This window comes from Ochotona princeps, chromosome 10, assembly GCF_030435755.1.
Source record: "Ochotona princeps isolate mOchPri1 chromosome 10, mOchPri1.hap1, whole genome shotgun sequence".
Taxonomy (NCBI): Eukaryota; Metazoa; Chordata; class Mammalia; order Lagomorpha; family Ochotonidae; genus Ochotona; species Ochotona princeps.
In genome coordinates this window covers 17,594,796-17,619,114 of record NC_080841.1, presented here as the reverse complement: position 1 = coordinate 17,619,114, position 24,319 = coordinate 17,594,796, and the positions used below count along the sequence as shown (strand labels likewise).

The following is a 24,319-nucleotide window of genomic DNA, read 5'->3' as shown; positions in this document are numbered from 1 at the left end:
GCGGCGCGGGCAAGTTTCAGGCCCTGGAAAGCAACCTGAGAGATAGCAGATTCAGAGAGCAGCAGCTTAGCACGGGTGGAGCTCGCCCGGATCTTCAGCCCATTGCCAACAACACCCCCTGAGTTCCACATTCTAGTCTGGCCGTTGGGTTGAGGGTAGGGGTAGTTGGGAGGGATGGGGAAAAGCTGGGAGGGGAGAGTGGCTGCCCTGGTGAGCCACAGCGAAAGCCAAGTAGTGCACAGTTTGCATGGTTGGCCATAGTGAGAGGGGGCTAGTGACATGTCCAGATGTAGAGCTGCACCCCAGGTCTGGAGATGGGGCTGGGCTGATGAGAGGGTGCCCGCCACACACGCACAGATCCACCGCATGGCGAACCTCGCTGCCCCACTGGCACGGAGAACAGCCCACAGGGTGGGCTCGCTTTCGTTGTCTGGGTCTGGTTAGCTGAGGCCTGCTGCTGGACTTCTGCTGCCTAAGGGCAGCCCCTTGCTTGGAATCCCTGGACCAAGGAAGGGAAACTTACTACCAGCCTGTCTCGATCGTTCTGAATCTCTGCATGCGTTCTGATGGCCCTTAATTGGTTGGTCTTGGATGGATCCAGGGAAAGTAAGTTTGAACAATGTTTTTTTACTCTGCTGGCTGCCCTGTGCAGGAAGTAGTGGCACACAGGTGACAGGAAAGGAAGTGTGTGAGCGTTCAGTAAAGCCTGACAGGCTTAGGACATTCTGGAGTCTGGAGGTCAGGGAGGAGGACACCTGTTGTGACCCTCGTATTTAATATTAATATGCCTTCCCCCCTGCATTTGATGGAAGATACAGCCTCCAGGGCCAGCACAGCTTTAAATGAGCCTCCTGTGACCTTAGCCACCACTCCTTCTGTGCATGGATTGTAGACGGGTGGTCTTGGCATGGGCCCAGAGGATGGCACTGGAGCAAAGGGGTGTCATCAGCAAGAGCAGCTCGAGGCTCAGCGCCGAAGCCTGGCTCAGTGTTAAAGTATCCGTCGGAAAAAAACAATGACCTCAGCAAAGCGTGGGGGACAAAAATTATCTCTGTCCCCCAGCTTGGTTTTGCTAACTGCTCGAGGCATTTACTTTCCAAAACACTTCATCGCAAGTGTTCTTTTTCAAATAAAACTTACGAGAAACAACTGGGTGATCACATACGTAATACAGTAACAGTCACCCAAATAATTACAACATTCTGAGGGTGGAAGGAGTTGGGGAGAGACAGAGACAGCCAGTGTGTGTGTGTGTGTGTGTGTGTGTGTGTGTGTGTTTGTGTGTTTGTGTGTGCAGTTTGAACGGGCTCTACCACAACATCTAAGTACTATTCACAAAACTCAAATCTGGCATGTGTCCTTTGGGAAGCTTGTTCTGTGGAACAGCCTCAGTGGGTTTGTTCCAGACGCTTCCTGCTCACACCATTTCACTAACACAACTTGACATTTCGTTGTGGGGAAACAGAGGGACTTGTTAACCACCTCTCACAGACACGATAAGGGTCCAGGGCAAAATCCAACTCCTATTCCAACACACTGCATTCCTGTATTGGCATCAGCAAAGATGTCTGCCTTGTGAGGGGCAGGAGATTGGGAAGTCATTCAGAGCCCTGGTCTCTTCTGAGAGGCAGTTCCGAGTCTTGATGTTTGATCCTTCATCCACCCAGAGCCCCACATGCTTCCTTAAGGTCACATTTCCTGCATTGATCAGGAAGGATTTGGGGCTGCAGTAGGTGCTGCGGGGCTGTCAGGGGCAAAAGAATACACTTAAGTAATGAACATAAAAGCACAAAGAACGTGGATGTAGTGATTTTGGCAAAGCCAGGGAACACTTTCTCAGCCTCGTCCCAGGAACTGTCCGGTTATCCGCAGAGATGCACAGACTCTTCGTTATTGTTGTCTTTGCGCATGAAGGAGTTGAGACTGGGAAACACAAGAGTGGTAAACAAGGCAGCGAGGTTTGGGGGGTGGGGTGGCATTCACCACAATGGGTGGGTCCCTCTCCAGGAGGAATCTGTGACTGTCCAGGTTACAGTTCCGCCCGGGGTTTATAAGGATACAGGGTCCATTTCTTCCATGTCTCCTGGCTGTTTGTCCTTCCCTTCCTCATTCCTCTCCTGGACTAAGGGTTTGTTAGGTGTGAAATAGGTGAAATTCCTCCCAAGGTTTTAAAGCCTGATGTTGTCAGACTGGGGAACCTGCTTGATTTGGGGCAACCCTCTGATGACTTGGGGGTGGAGGGAGGAAGGGGACCACCTACGAAGTTGTTGGGATAGCAACAAGACTTGGTAGCATATAACACGGGTGGCTTCCAAGGTGTGTGTCCCAGCTGCTCCTTCCTTTCCAGGGTGCTTTGCTCATCTTGGGCCTGTCTCACATGCACAGGCTGATTGCCAACCACCTAGGTAACACAGTGACTAAACCACAGTGTCGCAGAAACAAGGGCATGCTTGGTATTCAGAAAGAGAATTGGACAGTGTCAGCCATCATCTAGCAGGATGGTTTTATGCGGTACATGCTTTGCTGTCAAGGCTGGAATTGAGCAGGGTTGTGGAAAGGAGAACAAGGCCAGCACAGTTAGGCTGGCAGAGGCTGATGCCCAGTGGTTGTGCTAAGACCAATGCAGTAGGGCAGGGAACATGGAAAGCGATTAAGAATGGTGTAGGCCAAGGTGTGGGGATCGGGAGCAGCTCGGGTGATTCCAAAAACAGGAGCACAGGAAGTGCAAGGGCTGCTGAACTGGAGCCCTGGGAGAGGCTGAGAGACAGGCTGGAAAGGGATTGGAGAGGGCCTGTGACCCAGGCCTCTGCATTCGATGCCACAAGTAGGCATTGGAGGAGGAGGACTGTGGCACGTGAGCAGCCAAACCTGGGCTAATTCAGAAATTTATACCCCATGCTGACAGTGAGCCAGGCCCCACTTAGCTAACTATAGCATGGTCCAGGAGGTTAAGGTGAGAGAGTGGGGAATGTCTTTGGTTTTAGTTTTAAAATGTATTTGTCTTAAGGAAATAAGCCCATAGTTCATTTTAATAAGTCTGCTACTTTGACAAAAGCCCTTGATCTAACTGCTGTAGACCTGGGCTTTCATTCCTTCTCTGATCAATGAAATGTAAAAGAACCTCAGGACTTGGGGACTGATAAAGAATGTTGAGAATGTTGAGGGTGACTAAGAAATTTGGAGACTGTGAGATAAGCTCCCCTCCCCCCCTCATTTCAAAGAAGTGACCACTCCCAGAAGTCAGCAGTGCCTTCAGGTAGGAAAGAAGTAACAAGCTTGGCTTAGTGTGTGCTGGATGCAGAATGCCTTGGCGGGGAGGTCTTGTGGAGATAGACAGCATGGGATGCAAGGGCAGGCCAGACTGAGTTGGGGTGGAGATGCAGACCCTCCTGAAGCCAGGAAACCTGCAGGCCCGAGGGCTGGAACCACCAGAAAGGGGAACGCAAGAGGGGACGAGTATCAGCAAAAGAGGGGGAGGAGGACACACAACTTCCTGGAAGCCAAAGACTAGAATTTGCCAGATGGTACTGTGCTACAAGGCAGTGGTGTTGAGGGGTCGGGCACACCTCTGCAGGTGGCTCAGGAGTCACTATTAATTGGTGCTCTATCAGCTCCTCGCCCAAGGAACCATTCCCCACCTAAAATACCAGGGGAAAAATAAAAATATTCTCTTAAGAAATTTCTGTCCTCTAGCTGCAAAATACAGAAAATTCAGCTTTGCATAATCACTGAAATGCATGTTGTAAAATGTAAACAAATAAGCAGACTGATCCATCTGATAAAGGAATTGTATTTTCTGAGCATATGCTCATCCAAGAGTGTGACAGCGGATGTAAATTTTTGTTTTTGTTATTACTTTAACTAGGTGCGCGGGTTCAGCGATAAGTATTAAAGGGGACCTAAAGTTGCCATTTTCACCTGCCAGAAGGGCACCTTGACCTGTCTAGCCGGCTGCCCTGACTGTGAGAAAAGGTCTCAGCAGCCAAATGGAAGGTTAATGGTTGACTCACGTGAGCAAATGTTTCTTTGTGAAGCCCTCGTTTTCTAAGACCACATTGCATGTTTGCTGCCCAAGCACAGGCAGCGGTAAGAACAGGAAAGCGTGTGGACCTGTGAGTGGAGCTGCGCGTGGGAGATGGCTTGGCCCAGTATCAAATTGCTGACTTAGAATGCAAATGTGATAGTTTTGCCTTCCCCTGGGTTGTGGTGAAGAATAAGAGAAAGCAGGCATGCGAACCTTTGGCCTGTGGCTTGGCCCAAACCAACTGCTCAGCAAAGAGCCACAGCCACAAGCCTCAAAACGTGTCCGCTGTTCGGGAAATCCATACCAAGAATGTGCCAGGACATGAGATCTGAAAAAGCTGCTTTAAAAAACATACTAAATTTTAAAAGGAGATGCTAACAGCGCTGAGATCATCGACTTGTTCTCTCCCCCACCCAGTGGAATTTTTTTCTTTAGTGAAGATTAGGTCATTTGCAAAGATTCAGAAGTGTCTAAACACTGGACGCTGTCCCTACCTTCACTGATGCCCCATCTGCGGTTGTCTGCCTTGATTTATGATCACGCAAATAAGGAAGCAGCTTCACAGCCTGGGCTCCCTGGAGCTGTACAGGGTGAGGAGAGAAGAAATCAGAAACTCACACTCAAGGATCACAGAATTGAAAACAACGTGGAGTAAATACGACTCTTTGCTACTAAGAAACTGTGAGCTTGCAGGGCAAAGGCCTATGTGATGTTTAGCACCAATGGGCCCCAAATCTCATGAATCCAAGGCTGGGTATCTCCCGGGTGGCTCCAATGTTACCTTTATTACTGGTCCAGAGAAGAGCCAGGCCAGGGCTGTCCAGCCGAGATGGGCAGGAGTGGCATTTCCTCCCTCACCTTATAAGCTATTGTAAATTGCTCCTTTGCAAGCTGTTGTAAACTGCCCTTATGAAACCCCTGTGAATGTGCTGTTCGGGGCCACACTCTCGTAAGGGGTGTTGGTCCTGGCACGTTGGCTGGTCAATTGCCTTGCCTCTCATTTACACTAATTCTTTGTTGTGACTGTCAGTTGGTGAATGTAGCATTCTGTTTCAGCATTCCAATAGATGCAACGCTATGTAGCACTCTCAGGTTGCAACCTCACCTGGCTTCACCTACCAAGTCCCATCATCCTACATAGAGAACACTTGTGAAAACATAAATGGTGCAAATTTGCCACTTAGAGCAATGTTACACCTGTGTCGGTTTTGGTGTAGTTACACCTCTGTCAGTACCTGCCAAATTGGAAGTTTGGGACTTGATGGGTTAGTTACTACATTCATTCTCACAAGACAAAACCAAGTTCAGCAACAGGTTGAAAATGCACCATAGAGTTGCCAAGCCAAGTTGGACCCAATTGTGGGTGGCTTAAAATTCTGCTCTTCCCCTTATGTGTGTTGCCTTTTATCTTTTGACACTTAAGTTCACTGTTTCCTTGGTATTTCTCAGAAGCACTCATTAGTAGATATTTTCCTAGCACTTTTAGTTGTCAAACCAAAAGCCATTAACTAAATGGTGAGCATTTCCCTGGAGTACATTGTTCTTGCTCATAAGGCAAATGGCAGTGCTATAAGGAAGGTAATTTGCCTCCAACGATGGTGTGTGTCTTCCCTGGAGGCCCCACCTCAGGCTTGCATTCTGACTTTTCCTCTGCCCGCCTGTGTTTCCAAAGCACTCGGCCTCTCTTTGCCACTTAACTCCATTCTGCTGGGGTTATGCCAGGGCTTGTGTGGAAAACAATTTGTCATCTTCCTATGAAGAGTAACAGATACGTGTGAATGGACCCAGTACTACCATTTCTAGGTAAGGACCCGGGGAAAGTAAAAAAACTTAGTGTGAGCAAGACTTACATGTAAATGTCCATCGTGGCCACAAGCTGAAGGAACTTCACCAGCTGCTGAACAGAGGGATTAAAAGGAGCAAGGTAGGGCCCGGCGTGGTGGGCTAAAAATCCTCACCTTGAATGCACCACGATCTCATATAGGCACCGGTTCTAATCCTGCAAGCTCCACTTCCCATCCAGCTCCCTGCTTGTGGCCTGGGAGAGCAGTTGAGGACGGCCCAAAGCCTTGGGTTCCTGCACCCATGTGGGGGACCTGAAGGAGGTTCCAGGCTCCTGGCTTCAGATTGGCACAGCACCGGCCGTTGCAGTCACTTGGGGAGTGAATCATTGGATGGAAGATCTTCCTCTCTGTCTCTCCTCCTGACTTTGCAATAAAAATAAATAAATCTTAAAAAAAAGGAACAAGGTAACGGTCCAAAAACATGTTCACCCAAGGAAGAGAAACATATAAGTTACATACTATATTATCCCATGTATATGCAGTTCTATCTAGAGAACACAAAAATAATTTACAGTAATAGAAATCCAATTAATATGGCTGGCACCCTGGGTAAAGCTGCCACCTGCAGCACCCGCATCTCACATGGGCTCCACTTCAAAACCCGGATGCTTCACTTCCAATTCATCTCCCTGCTAATGCACCTGGGAAAGCAGCAGGAGATTCGAGTGCTTGGGCTCCTACATGCACGGCAGGAGACCTGGGAGAAGAAGCTCCTGGCCCCTGGCTTCAGACAGGCCTACTTCCAGCTGTCGAGGCCGTTTGGGGAGTGAACCAGTAGACGGAAGATCCCTGTCCTTCTTTATCACTGTAACTCTCACCTTAAAAGAAATCTTTTTTTTTATTTTGTTGTTGTTGCATTGGGCATTAGAAGTAATCGAGAGAAATAATTAAGAGTATGCAAGAGGATAAGGGTAGGTTATATGCAAATGTTACATCATTTTATATAAGGGACTTTTTTTTTTAGGCAGATAGAAAGTAAGAATTTTTCATCCACTGTCTCTCCTCACAACCTGGGCTGTGTCAGAGCTGAAGTCAGTAGCCAGGAACTCAATCCAGGTCCCTGAGGGTGACAGAACCCAACCTCTTACACCATCACACTACCTCCCAGGTCTGCTGGAGTCAGAAGTTGAGGCCAGGCACTCCTGTGTAGAATAGAGCACCTTAACCAGGGTCCAGCTAAGCACCTGTAGATTTTGATATGCCAAAATCAATGCTTGTGTTGATAGAACCAAGTAGCACAGAGTGATGATTTCTAAACAAAGCTTTAGTCAGCTCTTGATTTTGGAGCTGGGATGCCCACCAAGTGCTCTGCAGGGTCCTGAGGTGGCAGAGGGCATCAGAATGCCAAAGAGGGCAACCACAAAACAGAACTGACCCTCATTATACATTTGTGCTGTGGATAGTCCCTTAACCCACAAGTGGAACCCTTTGTGCAGAGGGCAGCGTCCTCATGAGCTAAGCATCCCACCTCCTTGTATCACACAGCGGAGATTAGATTTCATCACAAGCTTTGGTGGAGATGTCCAAAACACTGTAACGGAAATCCTCCTTAATCCTCAGCCCTGCCCTGTGGGATGGGTGTTAGCATCCTCGGAATGGATTCCAAGGACTGACTGTTGAGTGCAAAACTCGAAGCCATGTCATCCGTCTGCAGGCTGTACTGAGCTCATCATACCACCCACACTTTGCATAGAAAGGACACTCCTCCAGGTCCCATCTTTGAAAAGGTGCTGGCTCACTTGAAACACCAGAATTTTGGCTGAGGGTGTTATGGGTACTAACTGGTTCAGATGTATCTTCATAATGTAGACTCCATTAGTTCATAATTTAAAAAATAATAACTGGAACTTAAACTTTCTTCCTATACTTCAGAATGTACTATTTCATTTTATCAGTCAACTAAAATGTAACTCCATACATTTAAATGCAAAAAAAAGTATGTGCTAATGTAGCCATGACTATAGTCATAGTTTGATTCTGGTGCTGGCTAATCAAATTGTAGTGTCTCCTTTAGTGTTTTCTACATTCTGATTATTACTCATCTGCTTTAGTTCATTTTCTGTTGCTGTAACAAAATGCCTGAGGTTCGTTCATCTGCAAAGGGGAGACTTGGGCTCATGGTCTGGAGAATGGGAAGTTGTGTCTCCTTGGCATCTTATAAGGGCCTTGTGCTACTCCACTGTGGGGAGATGGAAAGTTGACTGGCAGCTGCCAAAAGAAGAGATGTGTGTACAAGAAAAAACAAGAGCCCGCTTAGTAACGCCTGCTCTGTGGTCGCTAGCCTGCTGTCATGGGGATGTCAGTGGCCTCTTCATGAAGATGGAGCCCTTGACCTCCCAATGACCTCCAAAAAGTTCACATCAACTGTCAACATGCTGCTCTGGGGAACCAAACCACAAGCTGAGTCCTTGTGTGAACAGACCACACCCCACACTACCACACCAGTTACCATTTTTAGTTGTTTTTTTTTTTAAACTAAAACAACATGTTGCCTCTCTAAAATTTGAAGCAAGAAGCTACTAATGTAAAAACAATTTAAAATATCCTTATATGTCCAAATATAGAAGAATGTTTTTAAAATCATCTATTACATATACTTACATACTGAATGTACAATTATGAAGTCATGCCTATAAAAATTACAATATGAAATGTTTTATTAAAATATTATGCTGTGATATGGCATAAATCTTAACTAAGCTCTAGCAGTGAAGTAAAATTATATGTAGAAATGGTTGGAAAATAATAAGCCAAAATGTTAACTAAGGATGTGGGAGTAAGTTCACTGATTTTTTTTCCTTCATTTTCTGTTTATTTCTCATGCTGAGAATATATTACTATTTGCTTTAGAAAACTTGTTTTTTTTTAAAGAAATCCTATCAGCTGTTTCATAATCATAACAGGTAAGCATTTGATTATTCTTGGTTGCAACTTGTTTAAGCCTAGAGACTTACTTTTTTTTTTGAAGATTTATTTTATTTTATTTTTTATTGGAAAGGCAGATTTACAGAGAGGAGGAAACACAGAGAGGAAGATCTTCTATCATTGATTCACTCTCCAAATGGGCCACACAGCCAGAGCTTCACTGATCTGAAGCCAGGAGCCAGGAGCCAGGAGCCTCTTCTGGGTCTCCCACACCAGTACAGGGTCCCAAGGCTTTGGGCTGTCCTCGACTGCTTTCCCAGGCCACAAGCAGGGAGCTGGATGGGAAGTGGGGCCGCGGTGATTAGAACCGGTGCCCGTATACGATCCCAGCACATGCAAGGCAAGGACTTTAGCCGCTAGGCTACTGTGCTGGACACCAAGACTTTTAAGAAGTAAATATTTCAACTTGTAAGCAGAGGAAAAAAAAAGCTTAATTAGATTTATTCTGTTCTTTCTTGCTTGAAAATAATTCTCCTTGGTAGAGACGACAAAACGCAAATGTGCTTTTATAAGTCCTAGAAGGAAGGGGCAGGGATGGGACATGCCTTTCTGTCTAGGATCCGGTCCTGTCTCCCCTCCCCCCTCCATTCACACAAGTCTGGTTGGCGAACTTGACCCACTACCTCTAGACAGACTGTCACAAGAGGCCCTTATTTGTTCTTCTACCAACTGACTGTGTGTGTGTGGATTAAACTCTCATGTGCTCAGTGATTATTTTCCACAAGATAGAGCTGCTTAGCCTACTTTTCAAGGCCCTTTCTACGTTGATATTAGACATTTCCTGCCTTGCTTTTCCTGGTCTCATTTTCTGATGAACTCAGCTTCCTATGTCCGGATCAAATCACCTTCCTTGCCAATCCCTGACCGGCTAGGGCTTACCACTACTCCATCTTGACTCATTCCTGAGGAATGCTGCCCATCCCCCAGCCTGGCCAAGTAAGTGCTTCCTTGGCCATCGGCGGACAAGTGCCCATGGGCCTCTGAGGTCAGCAAAGCCCTGATTTCCCTGAAGCAGGCATGTGCGCATGTCTTTCCAGTTTTATAATCAGGTGTGTCTTAATCACTGTTTCTCCTTACCTGCATTGTAAAGCAATTTGATACCATGGAGAACAACACGGATCCTCAAACCTGCTGTTTGGGTTCAGATTGTACCTCTATATTTTCACAAGGTCTGTGAACCCGGTCAAGTTGCTTCCTTTTATGAATCACACTTTTCTCATTCATAAGTTAGACAATAATGGTATCTGTCTCATAGAATTGAGATGCTGTAGGAAAAACAGTTGCTTATGCCCATTTAATGTCAAGTAAATGTTAGCTGTCACACATGTTAATAAGATCTGTTTTAGGGATTATGTTTAATGTTTATATCTTCCACAAGACTTTATAGAAAATGTTTTATTAAAGAATTATTAGTGAATATAGGATATTTATTAATTGTTTTGTTAATGAGACCAGAAGCAAATCTTGGGGAACTTCTTAGTGCTTTAATGTATCAATAGACATACATTGTTTGATTCAATCTTCTTAATAATTTTTTTCCTATATGGCTTTATGTGTCAGTTTTGAATTTTAGGGGTATGTGCTCGTGTGTATGTGTGTATATGTATGTGTGTGTGTTCATGTACAAGAAATTCAAGTAGTACTTCATTCAAGGACATGGCACAGTATTTCCCTGACCCAGGTAGCAGTATTCAGCATTTTTCATGATTTTTGGTGATGGACATACAGGGAGTGTTTCACAAGCGGAGAGCCACAGACCTTGGGGGCTCCTTTCTTCACAGCAGCCCAGTATACTGCCCAGCTCTTCCTGCTTCCTCTCCCCCAGGGTTCCCACCCTTCCCCTCCTCCTCTTCTTCTTCTTCTTCCTTCAGTTATTTATTTGAGAGGCAGAGTTGGAGAGAGACAGGGAGAAAGAGATTTTCTATCTGCTGGTTTACTCCCCCAAACGTCTCTGTTTGGATCAGACAAAAGCCAGGAGGCTTAGAACTCTGAGTCTCCTAGATGGCTGGCATTGAACCACGTGCTGGGGTCATGTTCTGCTGCTTTCCCCAACACATTGCAGGGAGCTTAATTGGAAATAGATCAGCTGGGATTCGAACCAGTGAACCAGTGTTCCTATGGGATGCCAGCATTGCAGGCAGTGGCTTAACTCACTGCATCCCAGGCCAGGGCCCCATTCTTTTCTTCAGAAATTCAAGGACCATTTTGTCCTAGGAGATCTTGAGCAGCTTCAGGGCAGGGACTTGTATGGGGCAAAACCTCCTGATCAGGCTCTGCAGGACCTTGATGTGCATGGAGGGGCACCTGCCACAATGGCTGTCTGTCAGGTGCTCACTTAGTCACCTTGTGAGGCCCACAACCATGCGGTAGCACAGAGCAATGGCTGCTGCTTTCCATCGGCTGCCTTGCACAGCCAGGAATTTCCACTCTGTCTTTAGGTGTATATATCAGTATCTAATTCTTCATGCCTATTTTTAATCAGTTTTAAATATCTGTTGACTTCCTGTTCTGGAAAGTTAACATTTCCACTCTTCTACATCCACCTCCAATACATACTTCCCATCTGTCTTCTTCATGCTCCCAATGGAATTATAAATTAATATCCAATGTCTATATTTTTACTAGGTAAATATTTCCAACTAGCATGTAGTACATTGTTTAATTTCCTGTATTGTACTAATGTTTACATTTTTTTCTGTTGATAATTGCCCCCATATTATTGTTTGCTTGGTTTTTCTAGATACCTTTCAGTAACTTTGCTCAGAGTATACAGCACATTGAAACGTGGTCAGAAACATTAGATAAACTGGTTTTCATTGTTCTCTTCTGGAGCACAAACCTCTTGCCTTTCATCAGTCTGGACTTCCTGTCCATCTTGGCACTTGGTTATACCACCATCCTGAAAATGGCCTGTGCTTTTGTAGTTATTGATGAACTCTTGTTTCTTGCATCCTTGTCTTTTTTTTTTCTTGTATTTCCATTTGATGATTCAGGTTCTCTGATAATGTTCTCAAGAAAAGGAATGTATGGTTTGTTTTTTTTTTTGTTTGCTTATTTGTTTATTTGAAAGACAGCATGACAGAGATGCAGAGGGAGTTGGGGCATCCTCCTTGCACCTGTTCACTCCCCGAATGTTCATGGTAGTCCCAGGATGTATTAATCCAAAGCTAGGAACCTAAAACTCCATCCAGTTTTCCACGTGGATGCCACACACTTGAGCCGTCACTTGCTACCTTCCAGGATGTGCATGAGCAGAAAGTTGGATCAGATGAGATGTGGGCATCCCAAGCGGTGGTTTCATTTGCTGTGCTGTAGCGCCCATCCCAGTTTAGGTTTATAGAATCCAAGTTGAAATACTTTGTTGTGGGGTGCGAGAAAGATCACACCAGACAAGTCTAGGGTTTATTAAGGAGGCTTTATGAACCAAGCTTGGTGATAACAGGGCCTACTAAAAATAGCAAATCAAAAATCTATATAACAATCCAGTCAATCGAAATCCCAAGAGGAAATTACCCTGGAATCCGTCCATATGCCCCAGCTTCCCCAGCAATATAAGTTACCTAAGACACATAGAACAGACAACCTGGACACACTGACAAAGCTTCAGACATTCACCTTTCCCTGGCTTCTCTGCCCACTATTTTGCTAGGTCTCACCTCTCCTGCAACTCCCAAAAGTACACAAATTAGAAATACAAAGCATCTTAGCATTGCTCTTTACTGTCCTGACCAAGCCTTGAACAGAGGGTGAGGAATACAGACACACAGGGGCCATGCTCAGGGGATACCTGTCCTCAGAGTCTGTCCACCGGAAGCCAGAGAGACAGCAGGTACTGCGGAGGCCAAGAGTTGGAATGCCAGAGCGATGAAATACACACACCAAGAGAGCAAGCCCCTCCCTATCATGGGCCTTTTGGGGGCTTGTGAGGGGAGTGGTTACACAACAATGCAATACCGCCCCCTCTCAGGTTCCAGGTGATGACAGGTGAACATCACAGGTGGGCAGCAGGGAACACCTTGGTGATGGTGGGAGAGTGACCCCGAACTAGCTGCTTACCTCACAACAAATTTTTCTTTCGAATTTTGAAGGCATTTCTTTACTGGCTTCTGTTTTCAGAATGTTGACTCTTGGGTGTCACTCTTTTTCTAAAATCTTTGTTATGTTCTCTAGAAGGTTAAAAATTGCTTTTCTTTCTTCTTAATCTTGAACTCTGAAATCTAGTCATAATGTGCCCTGTGTTAATCTTCTTTCACTCACTGTGCTGGACTATTCAGTTTTGGGAAGCACACTCATATTCTTTCGATAATTTTCTTGCTGTGTTCTTTTTCTAGAATTAAGAAGGTCCAATATGACTTACTAGTAGGACTAGTAGTCCTTAACTCCTATTAGTTCTCAAAACTGTGGGTTTGTTTTTTTTTCCTTTTCATTTATTTTTTTTTTAGCATTCCTAAATTATATCTTTCATCCTTTCTATGAAACTGTTTTAACTGCTGTATTTTTAATTTCCTTGAACTTCTACTTATTTCCCAAGTAGTTTCTTTTTTAATGTGTGGTTTTTCTCGTATAACACACAGAATGTCTTCTTTTATATGTTATTTTGATCATACAGGGTATTTTGTGGGTTATTTTTTCCTGCCAATGTGTTTTCTTCTGTGTACCTTGTCCGTTCATCATCTGAGTTTCCTTTTGTTTGAACTATTCATAAGCTTTGGTCTCTTTTTCCATGATGCAGGCTCCCTCAAGTGTATTATGACCCATCACTTCCCTTGAATATTTAGGAGACTAAAAAGGTAGTTGCAAGCTCCATGTGTTTGGTCTAAGCTGAATTCTTGATTAAGTTAAGTGTTGGCTGACTGTGTTGGAAACTTGGCAGCATGGGAAGCACCCTATAAGTAATCATCTGAAAGTATTTTCTCCTAGATCTGTCTGTTTCTCTAGAAACCTCTGAAGTCCTGCCTAGGGTGGAGCGGAGAGGCGGAAGCCTCGCTACTGACACCCTGGGATCTTAGTGGAGAAAGCAGAAGAGCTCTCACTTTCAAGGGCTGCCTTCCCCGCCCACTGCCTTGCATTCACTCTCCGGTGTCCTTGACTTTCCCACTTAATGCTTCCCTGCTCCATTTCAGGGTAATTGTGACGGGATAGTCACTTAAATGCCCTGCACATCAGAAGCTCCTTCAATTGCATTCACTTTTCTGGACTTCTATCGATCCTCCTCATTTCGGCTCAATTCTTCATCCTTATTTTCAGAGGTTCTTGGGCCCCTAGTGCCTCAGCTCTCCTGAGCCTCTTCAGCATGAACAAACTGGCTGCAGACAGCAGGGTTCAACTTCTGCTCTGCTAAATCAGTGACCATTCAGTCACCTGTGTGCAGTTTCTCTACTCTTTTCCTTTTATTCTTTCTTTATATCCTTAAATAATTTCTTCAAAGTCAATTTAGTGGCATTTGGTGGCATTTTTGGAAAGACAAGCATGAATATTCATTTTATCATTTTTAAACAGAAGTCACTGTATACGCCTGTGTATTTACATTTAACCATTTTTAAAAGATCTGTTTGTTTTTATTTGAAAGGCAGATCAGATTTATGGAGAAAAGGAAAACCAGAGAGAAAAAAATCTTCCATTCATTGCTTACTCCCCAAATGGCTGTAACGGCCAGAGCTGAGCCAGTCCAAAGCCAGGAGCCAGGCGCTTCTTCCAGGTCTCCCACATGGGTGCAGGTTCCCAAGGTTTTGGGCCATCCTCTATTGCTTTCCAGGGCCACAAGCAGGGAGCTGCGTGGGAAGTAGAGCTGCGTGGGAAGTGGAACAGCTAAGAGAGTGAATGAAACCCACATGGGATCCCGGCGCTTGCAAGGTGAGGATTCAGCCCTTGAGCCAGCACACCAGGCTCACATTTAACCATTTTAGGTGATACTTTCTACTGTCAGCTGGAGATCAGAGACCCTTTTTATTATCTAATATTTGGCACTTGCTAAGAAACTGGAAAAAACTGAAAATGCCAATGAAGAACAGAAAACAGAGGCAAAATATTCTATGTCCCCAGGATAGAAATATCTGGCAAGGAAGGCCAACTATAAATCAGCTCTTTCCATTTGAATGGTTTACAGAGTGGAATCTTCTGATTCAATAATGCTACTTAAAATTCAGGGCAGTATATCCACACTTGTCCTCTAAAGGCCAATTAACTTGGGCATTGAAAAGGAAGAGTCTTAGATGCCATTCATGTTTGCTAGTAGACTGCTCTCCATCAGTAAACGAAATTCATTTATATTTTCTAAGTCAGTCATGGCTTAGCCCACTCCCCACTTCGTAGTAGGAACTAGCATAGTTAACCATTTGCACTGGTACTTCCTGTGAGTCTGGTAGTGGAATATGCGGATTCGCGATGTCTTCCTGCTATGGGGGCCAATCCAGTAGAGTTCCCAAGGACCACATGTGTGCAATCAGTGCACATAGCACCAGCGTTTCTACTTCTAGTGAAATACTGTTTGACAAAGTTCTCATCATTTCAGATGATGTGACTGAAGTCCACGTTTCCCAAAGGGGCTTCCCCAGAGCACAATTTTTCTGTGATGATGTATCAGCTTGTACAAAACAGCCAAAGCAGGTTAGAGAGGTGTCAGTAGTTTTGATCTAGTCCTTGGGTTGACGTGGCTTCCTGTTCCTCATGAGAGATGTAAGGCGTTTGAGTGTGACTGATGCAGACTGAAGTCAATTTAGGCTCAATCGCTGTTTCTTCATTTCAGTCCAAAATTCTACTGACTCTTGCCACGAGTATATGATTTATCTCCTCAAAATCTCACCATCTGTGGGTAACATGCATTAACTTGCCACGTTTACCTGGAAGAAAACCTGAAATTCAGCCATGTTTCTGAACAAAAGCTTTTCTAAGGAAAGGACACACAATGTCTGCTTTATTTTCAGGATGAGCAGCTGCATTGTGTTGAGGCTGCACGCCAGAGGTGGGCCGTGCTGGGTCAGGACGTTGACTAAACACCAGTCCCTCTGTGAGGACACCGCATTGCAGCCCACCTCTGCCAACCAGGACATTCCGCAAGTTTTCTCCTTTCCTAGCCGCATTATCGGTTTTTTTCTCTTAACTGGATCTTTTTCTACAAATACACACATGTTGACCTCATCTTTGAAGAAACCCAGGAACCCTCCCCTCTCCCACTACTTTGAGAACTCCTCCAAAAATGTGCATATCCTTGATGAGCTTGCTTGTTCTTGAATATATTTCAGCCATATTCCACAGCCTTTCTGGAAATGCTCGTGTTGGGGCCCAGCGTGATTGCCTGGCGTGACTGGCCAAAGTCCTCGTCTTACAGGCACTGCATATCCTGGCTGCTCCTCTTTCCATCCAGCCATGGTGACCACTTGGGGAGTGAATCAGCAGATGGAAGATCTGTAACTCCTTCTCTATATATACCTGGCTTTCCAATAAAAATAAATAAATCTTTTAACAAAAGAAAAAAGGGAAATGCGCATATTGTGGTGACCAATGATTTTCACGTTGATTAACGCTCATTTCTTGGGAACAGCAGTTGTCCCAGTTGATCACTTCCTTCTTCTTAAAGCCCTTTCATGTCTTGGGCACCAGGTTTCTGGGTTTGTTCCTATCTCCCTGGTCGTGGGCTTTCCATTGGCTTTGTTAAATTTTGTTTCTCTTCTCAGATTCCAGACACCTCTTCCCTTCTCTGCTGACACGTCAAGTTCATGACAGTAAATACTGTGATTCCCCAAATGACATTTCTGGTCTGAATTGCTCTCCTGAATTTGAAAAATAAATGTCTAATTTCCTGATTGACAGCTCTGCTTGCTGATCCAACAGCCCTCACAGATAAAAACCCAAACTCTTCTCATTGCCTGCTCCCACCCCATGGTGGTTTTCCCCATCTTGCTTAATGATAACCTCATACTGTCCTGGCAGGCCAAAAATCTCTCACACCCTGTAGAGAGACTATTAGCAAATACTGTTGTTTCATTTTAAGGCACAGCCTTGGGCCAGGCGTGATGGCCCAATGGCTAAATCCTTACCATTGTAAGTCCTGGGATCCCATATGGGCACCGGTTTGTGTCCCAGCTGCTCCACTTCTTATCCAGCTCCCTGGGAAAGCAGTGAGGATGGCCCAAAGCCTTGGGACCCTTGGGAGACGTGGAAGAAACTCCTGGTTCCTGACTTTGGATTGGCTCAGCTCAGCTTTGGCTGTTGCAGCCATTTGGGGAGTGAACCAGCATATGGAAGATCTTTTCATCTCACCCTCTCTCCATAAATCTGGTCTGCCTTTCCAATAAAAATAAACTCATCTTTAAAAGAAAAAAAAAAGACAAAGTCTGACCCTGCCTCCCCCTCCATCACCCTGCCAGTTGGAGTCCAGGCAGGCTTTACTTCCAGCTGGGCTTCTGCAGTAGAAACATCCTCTGGGGTGTCTTTGTCACCACTCGGCCACAGACACCAGTGGCTTCCCAGCTCCTCTAGGATGAAAGCGTAGACTTCACAGTGGCCCACAAGAATCTATGGGATCCTGTCTCCCCAGCTTGTCCTCTTCACCTCCCCGGCCCCTGCCCCTAGACCTCACCACCTTGGCTACACTGGCCTGTTGGAGCCTGCTGGGCAACATCCTACCTCTGACATCTTGTTTTGCTATTTCCTCTTTACATGAATATGGGAAAAGATACCTGTTGCAGCTCATTTCTTTCTGCAAGAAGGCCACTCTAGCACTTCTCAAAGTTCCTTGCCACTTCATTGGATAATACAACCCGCACCAACATTGTTTAACCAGTTCACTGTTTTCTGTTTATTCCATACTTGCGTCTCCACCTGACATACTTTGAGTATGTAGCTTTACTCATTGAATTGATTTAGTGTGTGCATCTTCACACTGAAATATGAGTGTCATCCATACTTCTGCTTCTCTTAATTCTAAAATCTTTGTTTCCAGAATAGGGTGCAGCACACAGTAGGGGCTATTTGTTGACTAGCTGGATTCATGTACAGAGCTTTTGAGATCTGAAACTTTGCCAGAAAACCTCATGCTTATGGTTCCTCTTGAAGTGCCAAGAAATCTGGCAGGCTGGGGCTCCATCTCCCCAGGTAGCGTTCACTTGTAGTGACATCAAAGGTGTTTTCCTTCAAATGACACATGTTCTCCATTTCTACCTCTTGACCTTTCACCCATGTTGGTGATGTATTTTTTCACTCTGCACAGCAGTGTCCATTTCTATCCTACTTGTGTTATGGGGAAGCAGCACTTTCTCTTTTTCTTCTTTGCAAAGATGTTTCGAAGTGGTGGGAAGCAATTTAAGGGAAAAAAATGATTTGATCCGTGAGTATTACATGGATGCTGTAGAGCCTGTCTTAGGCTTTGCAGGCTGACACTTATGCTGAGCCTGCTCTCCAGGTGATCATCGCCTTGCGTGGCTTGGTGAACACTTAGACACAAACTTCCAGATTGGACTTCCAGTTGAACTCTGCTAAGTTTCCAATTCGTATAACCAAATGTGTAACAGAGACCAAACCAACACCTTTCCTGTGCATATCTGCCTAACTTCTCTTACTTTAGAATTCAGGTCAGTTTCATGACAGATTCCCTGACCCTCCAGCCACACACGTCGTACAATACTCTATTACACTCCTAAACAGAGATCTGAGATTATTTGCGTATGCCATCAGCTCATGACATCATAATGACACAGATTAGGAAGAGATCTTTTATCTCTAGCAGTGAATGCAGTGCAGTAAACATAAGATGTGTTCAGCAAACGAATGTGTAAGAAGTTGTCAGAAAACTGTCTCCTTCCTCTTTCCTTTTCTTAACCTGTCTCTGCTGCAGGGATTGTGCAAATCATAGGCATCATCTGAGCTTGTGACTGTGATATGCAATAATAAAAGAACACATCTCAGTGTGAATGAGCGATGACACATGTCTCTATATTCTCTAGAAAGTGTGAGTCATAGGGACTGTGTGTGGCAAGTCCCACACAAATAAGTCAAATTATCTTTAAGAGGTGCGGCAGTGGATGGATCCATTTTTATGGCACTTGGTCTCTGCTCGCTGGCTACAGATTAACCCTCTCTTCAGAAAGCGCTCACTTCTCCACACCTTTGTGGTGTGACTGCCAACCCCAGAGGAAGGCAGTTCCACTGCTCTCCCCATGTGTGCAGTTGGGTCTGTCTGTGAGATCCAGTTTCTGGGCCCCCAATGTTATATGTGTAGAAATGCCTCCGAAGAATGCTAGAGATCTAGAAGGGAAGAAATCTATCTGTTATGCTCTAATACTCTAAGACCTAGCAGAAAGCTGGAATGATGGTGAGATTGTAGCAAGTACTTGGAGCAGCAGAAACAGAAGATGAAAACACTGCCTCTCCCTGATTTACATGTTTTGTATTTCTTCTGACAGATACAGGCTGTCTTGACTTTGTTTCATTTTGCTTAGCATCTCACTTAGTCCCTTTGGACCTTATATAGTTGCCATTGTTCTAGTCCCTGCAGTGCTTGGTCCACTGCTGGCTAGCAGAATAGGTGGAGCTGTGCCATGTTATCACCCCTGGGGAATGTTATATTCTTGACACTCACTCCCACACCCTGTACTTAATAGTAACCAGGTGAATGTTAACATTCCACGTGATTTATGTGGGCTCTCCAAGCCCTCTGCTAACCTACAAATGCTTATGAAAATAAGCTGGACATTTTGAGAGGCAGCCAACTCTTTTCCAAGTATAATAGGAATGGAAAAAAGGAGTTTGCAATCGCATCACACTTGCTGCTGCTCCCAACTGCCTGCTCTAACTGCAAGACCAGAAACTCCCAGTGTGGCCTGCAAGCACCTGTGCCAAATAAACAACGTTTTAGCTCAGAGAACCAGCTGAACCCATCTCCGTAGGAGTAGGAGGCATGTGCTTAGAAGAGAGATTTCCCTTTAGCACTCCGGACTTCTCAATATACCGATTTCTTCATTCTTTTTTTTTAATTACTTCCCTGTTTGCTTGCTTATTTTGAAAGGCAGAGAGCAAGGGAGACAGAGATTGTCCATTTGTGGGTCAATTCCCCAAACTCCCAAAATAGTCAGAGCTGGGCCAGGTCAAAGCCATGAGCCAGGAATTCCATCCAGGTGTCCTGCATTGGTGGCAGGAACCCAAGCACTGGAGCCTTCACCTCGTCACCTGCACACTAGTGAGAAGACGAAATGGAGGCAGGGTAAGTGAGGGGACCCTGATGTTGGATGCGGGAATCTGAAATGGTGACTTAACTGCTGTGTCAAACATCCACTAATATTTTCCAGCTATTTTACTCTCTCAGATTATAATTTGTCTGAAGTTTCAGAGGACTGTACTTTGTGTTAAAGACTCTTTAGGGCCTTAATTCCACAGGTGTCTGCAGTTACTAAATATTATAATGATATATAGGACACCATCATCACATCGCTGGTATGAAGGCATTTTAAAATTCCATCTGTAAATATGTGAAGCTGATGTGCGGGGTATGGATACAAATATGAAAATGTGTAGTTGGACTAACTGGGAAATGCAGACTGTCAAGACTTGACTAGAAGATTGTTCTAGTCTGCTGTAGCAGGCCTGGTGCTCAGTCTTATAGCTTCCCCATTGCCCTTGGTCTGAACCAGAGTTTTTACTTAAAAAATAATGATGAAAACCTATCAGGATTTCCTAATACCTTAAAATTAATGTATTAATCGTGATATCCATATATTTTTATAAATATCACTTTATTGGTGTGTTCCATAAAAGATGGTTTCACCAAGCAAGAAGATTCATAAATACAGCCAGGACTCACTTTCCCTTCCTGCCATTTTTCTCTCTTTCCTTCTTGCTTCTGTCCACATCTAACTTGGAGATAGTGCCAGCCTCCTTCATCTTGCCTGCACAACTACAACTCCCTTAGTTCTTTAAACTCTTCTTAAGTACTTGCAACCTGTAAGAAACTGCTCATGCTTTTTCTCTCATACAGTCTTTTAAACCCATTAAGCTATACTTGAACACCTGTTATGTGCCAAGTCCTGTGCTTAGCATATCCATGCAGTTACATTTGGCCTTCACCATGGATCTTTGTAGTGACAGTTTAAGGATGTTGCTATTATCATTAGTTGAAATAAGAAGACATCGACCTGGTCAGGTTGCCATGTTTAGCATAAATATGTCTTCAAGGCCTCTAGTTTTTCTACGTTACACTGTGCGTTAAGCTAGTCAGAGTGGCCTCAACATCTCAGCGAATCACACATGCAGCAGGTGGCCTCACTGCTGTTTGAATTTCTGATCTAAATGGAGAGGGGACCTGAGAACAAGTTGGACAAACTAAGGTGATTATGATCCAAGAAGCATAAATTAGTACACTTGTGAAAGGTGAACTAGTTCATCCAAAAGAAATTATTTTACTTTAGATGCACATGTAATTTTCCCAACATTTAATAAAACTAGATATATTCCCTGTTACCCACATAATAGAAACATTATATACATCCATGTTCATTGAATTTAAAAAAAAAGCAGCTCAGTATCAAATTCTAGAGATGCTATAGTGACTTCTAGTTCAGAGTCTGCTAAAGACTTGCCAGGAGTCCCGTAACCAGGCAAACATGACATTGCTATGGCACTGTCCCTTGGAGCCAAGTAAGGCCTCAAGGTCTTCAGGGAGCTGAGGCCACTTTGGACTTCAGAGTAAATTGCCATCTAAAAAAGTCAACCACAAAATACACCAACAGCATCAACACAAGTGCATCCAAAAATATAAATACTTGGCTTTCATTGTCAGCATTTTAAGTGTGTAATTGACTCTGGGAATGTTTCCTCTGTTTTTTAACAGACAACTAGAACTCCAAGTTTAAATATTTATTTTGGAATGCAAGGTTGACTTATTTTCAGAGTAAACAACTAAAAAGAAAGGAAGGAAACCCAGGAGGTGAAAAGTTGTGTGTCCTCTGGTTTATGCCTAAAGGATTGCTGATCAAATAAGCGTGAAGGAATTGGGAGCAATTATAACAGAAGGAGCTTTGAAATATTAGAATGGCGATCAGTACCCAGGCAGGAGCCGGCTTCAACAAGCATTGCCAAGGCCATCGCATTGGGATTTTTCAGCTCATGTGAAAACGCTGCCAGTAGAAAAAGTAAAAGGGCATTTCTGCACAGCTGGGGTTCTCGTGTTCCTTTGAAGCAAGATTGCTTATTTCCCAAGCACATCTGGCCTGGCAGGGTCCTGGGCTGAGAATGAAAAAAAAAATGTGAGCTTTAATATCACATCTCACATTATTTATAAGTCGTCCTTGAGGAAAGCCAAAGAGTAATGGAATTACAGCCTGGAAAGAAGCTTCAGAATGGTCCCAATCCCATTGTTTGACTCTACAGCAGCTGAAATGGAGTTGGGCCCCATCTGTGCTTGGGTTCTTCCAGCCTGGGAGTCTTCATTCACATCCCTGCCTCCATCGCAGAACTGCGATGAGGAGCAAATGAAGATGGAGGTTGGAAAGTGTCTCGGCCCTATGCCCTCTTTCTTCCCTGGATTCCTATACGATTTACTGTTATGTTTTATTCTATATTCGGGTTGCCTGGCCTTATTTATTTTACTATATTTACCTCTCTTTTGGTCTTACTTTGATTTTGAAAGCAGGCACCTATACTATGTGGCAAACAGTCAAACACAAACTAGTTGTTGAGTCTATAGCAGTAACTAGAATTCACTCTGTGGTTGCTGTGCACCAGCTACTAGGCTTTTGCATGCGACAGTCCTTAGAGATGGGCAGTGTTGATCTAAAGAAGCTAAAGCTAGTAGTTACACTCTGCCCAGCAGCACGCAATAGGAAGTAGTGGAGTAGGCACAGACTCAAACTTGTCTGACACAAAAGCCCTTATTTTTCATTGCAGGCTATGCTTGACTAAATTAAAAGGTAAGAGTGGTGTGTGTGTGTGTGTGTGTGTGTGTGTGTGTGTGTACAGGTATGTGTGTGTGCCTGTATGTATGGATATATTGAAATATTAAGCAAGTGTGTGGCTGTGTGGCACAGTCAATTAAGCTGCTAGTTGTATGTCTTTATCTTTTATCAGAAGATCTGGTTCAAATTCTGGCTGCTTGGCTTCTGATTCAGCTTCCTGCTAATGCATCCTGGGAGGCAGTGGTGGATGGCTCAAGTGCTTGGAGCCCTGTCACCCACATATGAGATCCAAATGGAGTTCTGAGTTCCTGGCTTCTCACTGACACAGCCCTGACCGTTGGCAGACATGTGGGGAATGAGCCAGCAGATTGAAGTTCTCTCTTTCTCCTGTTTTCTTTCTTATCTTTCAAGTAGATTTAAAAAATAATAATAAACATTAAAAACACATTTGCCTTATCATTTTTTAAATGTTAGGCATAATTGGGACAACCATTACATTTCCCCCAGGGACCTAAGAGATGAGTATTGGAAAAAAATCAGAAGATACAATAGAAGCAAGAGCCTTTTGATATTGTGGAAGTCAAATGGGAAAGAATAAACACACAGCTCACAACTGCACTGGAAATTACTTTCAACTTTACCTTCCAAACCTTCCTCAGCCTAGTTACTGGCCTCAGCTATATTCTTTTGCCTTATCTGTTGGTAGCCAAATACAGCATGAATTTTAAAAGCATCAGCTTGCCTTCCATTGAATCACAGTCCAGTGGCTTTAATTGTTACTCTTCAGATATTAACTCTTCTCCCAGTGGCCAACAAGGCGGTGTGATGGCCCAGGGCAGTTCTGGCTCTCAGGGCTCAATTCTATAATGAGTGGAAAGCTACAAGCCATGCCCCCAGGGAGTGCTTGAACCCTGATCTTGATGTCTGCAGCTTCTGTACTTTCCTGGGGCACCAGCCACCAAGGATACCTGGCATTAGACACAGTTGTAATTTCAAGTGGCAAATGCTCCAGGAAGATACTGTGTTTGTGTGTTTCTCCTATTCTTCCTGTGATTTTTTTTTCACTCCTTTTTAGCTACTTTGTTTACATTAACCCTTGTTAGAAAAGGCAGAGTTTGTTAGAAGAAAAACTCCAAAGAGTATGTATCCTGAGAAGGTGTAATACAAGCCACCTTGACTCTTAATCCATTCAATGTTTATTGATCAATCACTGTTCCCAGAGCTGTCTTTACTGAGCTGTTTAGCTTTTCCAGTTCTGATTCTAAGATTAGTAAGAGTTGAAACATCATTAGGCAACTATGTGTAGATGTGTCCAAATTCTCCCTCCTCCCACTGCTGCTTCCTTTGTCTCCTCCTCTAAGTGTTGCACAAATACTGATCACCTCTTTATCTGCCAGGCAGAAAAGTAATGTAAAAATTTCAAGTAATAATATAACTGCACATATGATCCAATCCTAGAGCTAAACAGACTAGATTTCCTAAAATAGCTGATATATGATTTTTATAAGGTTCTTTTTTGAAAAACACTAGTAACATGTAAAAATTGAGATTCATTTGTATATTTTTGGCAGTTTCATTTGGTTCTTACCTCTGACCATTTCACACTGATCCAGCCACAAAACTCTTGGTATTTCAACCTGGTG

General features: G+C 44.2%; 1 long non-coding RNA gene across 1 annotated transcript; it reads left to right on the top strand.

The window, feature by feature from the left end:
* Positions 1 to 18,772: 18,772 nt before the first annotated feature.
* Positions 18,773 to 23,284, top strand: LOC131481233 (uncharacterized). Its single transcript, XR_009246155.1, has 3 exons — positions 18,773 to 19,990; positions 21,746 to 22,691; positions 23,184 to 23,284. It is a non-coding gene; the product is annotated as an uncharacterized LOC131481233 (long non-coding RNA).
* The last annotated feature ends 1,035 nt before the right edge of the window (positions 23,285 to 24,319 follow it).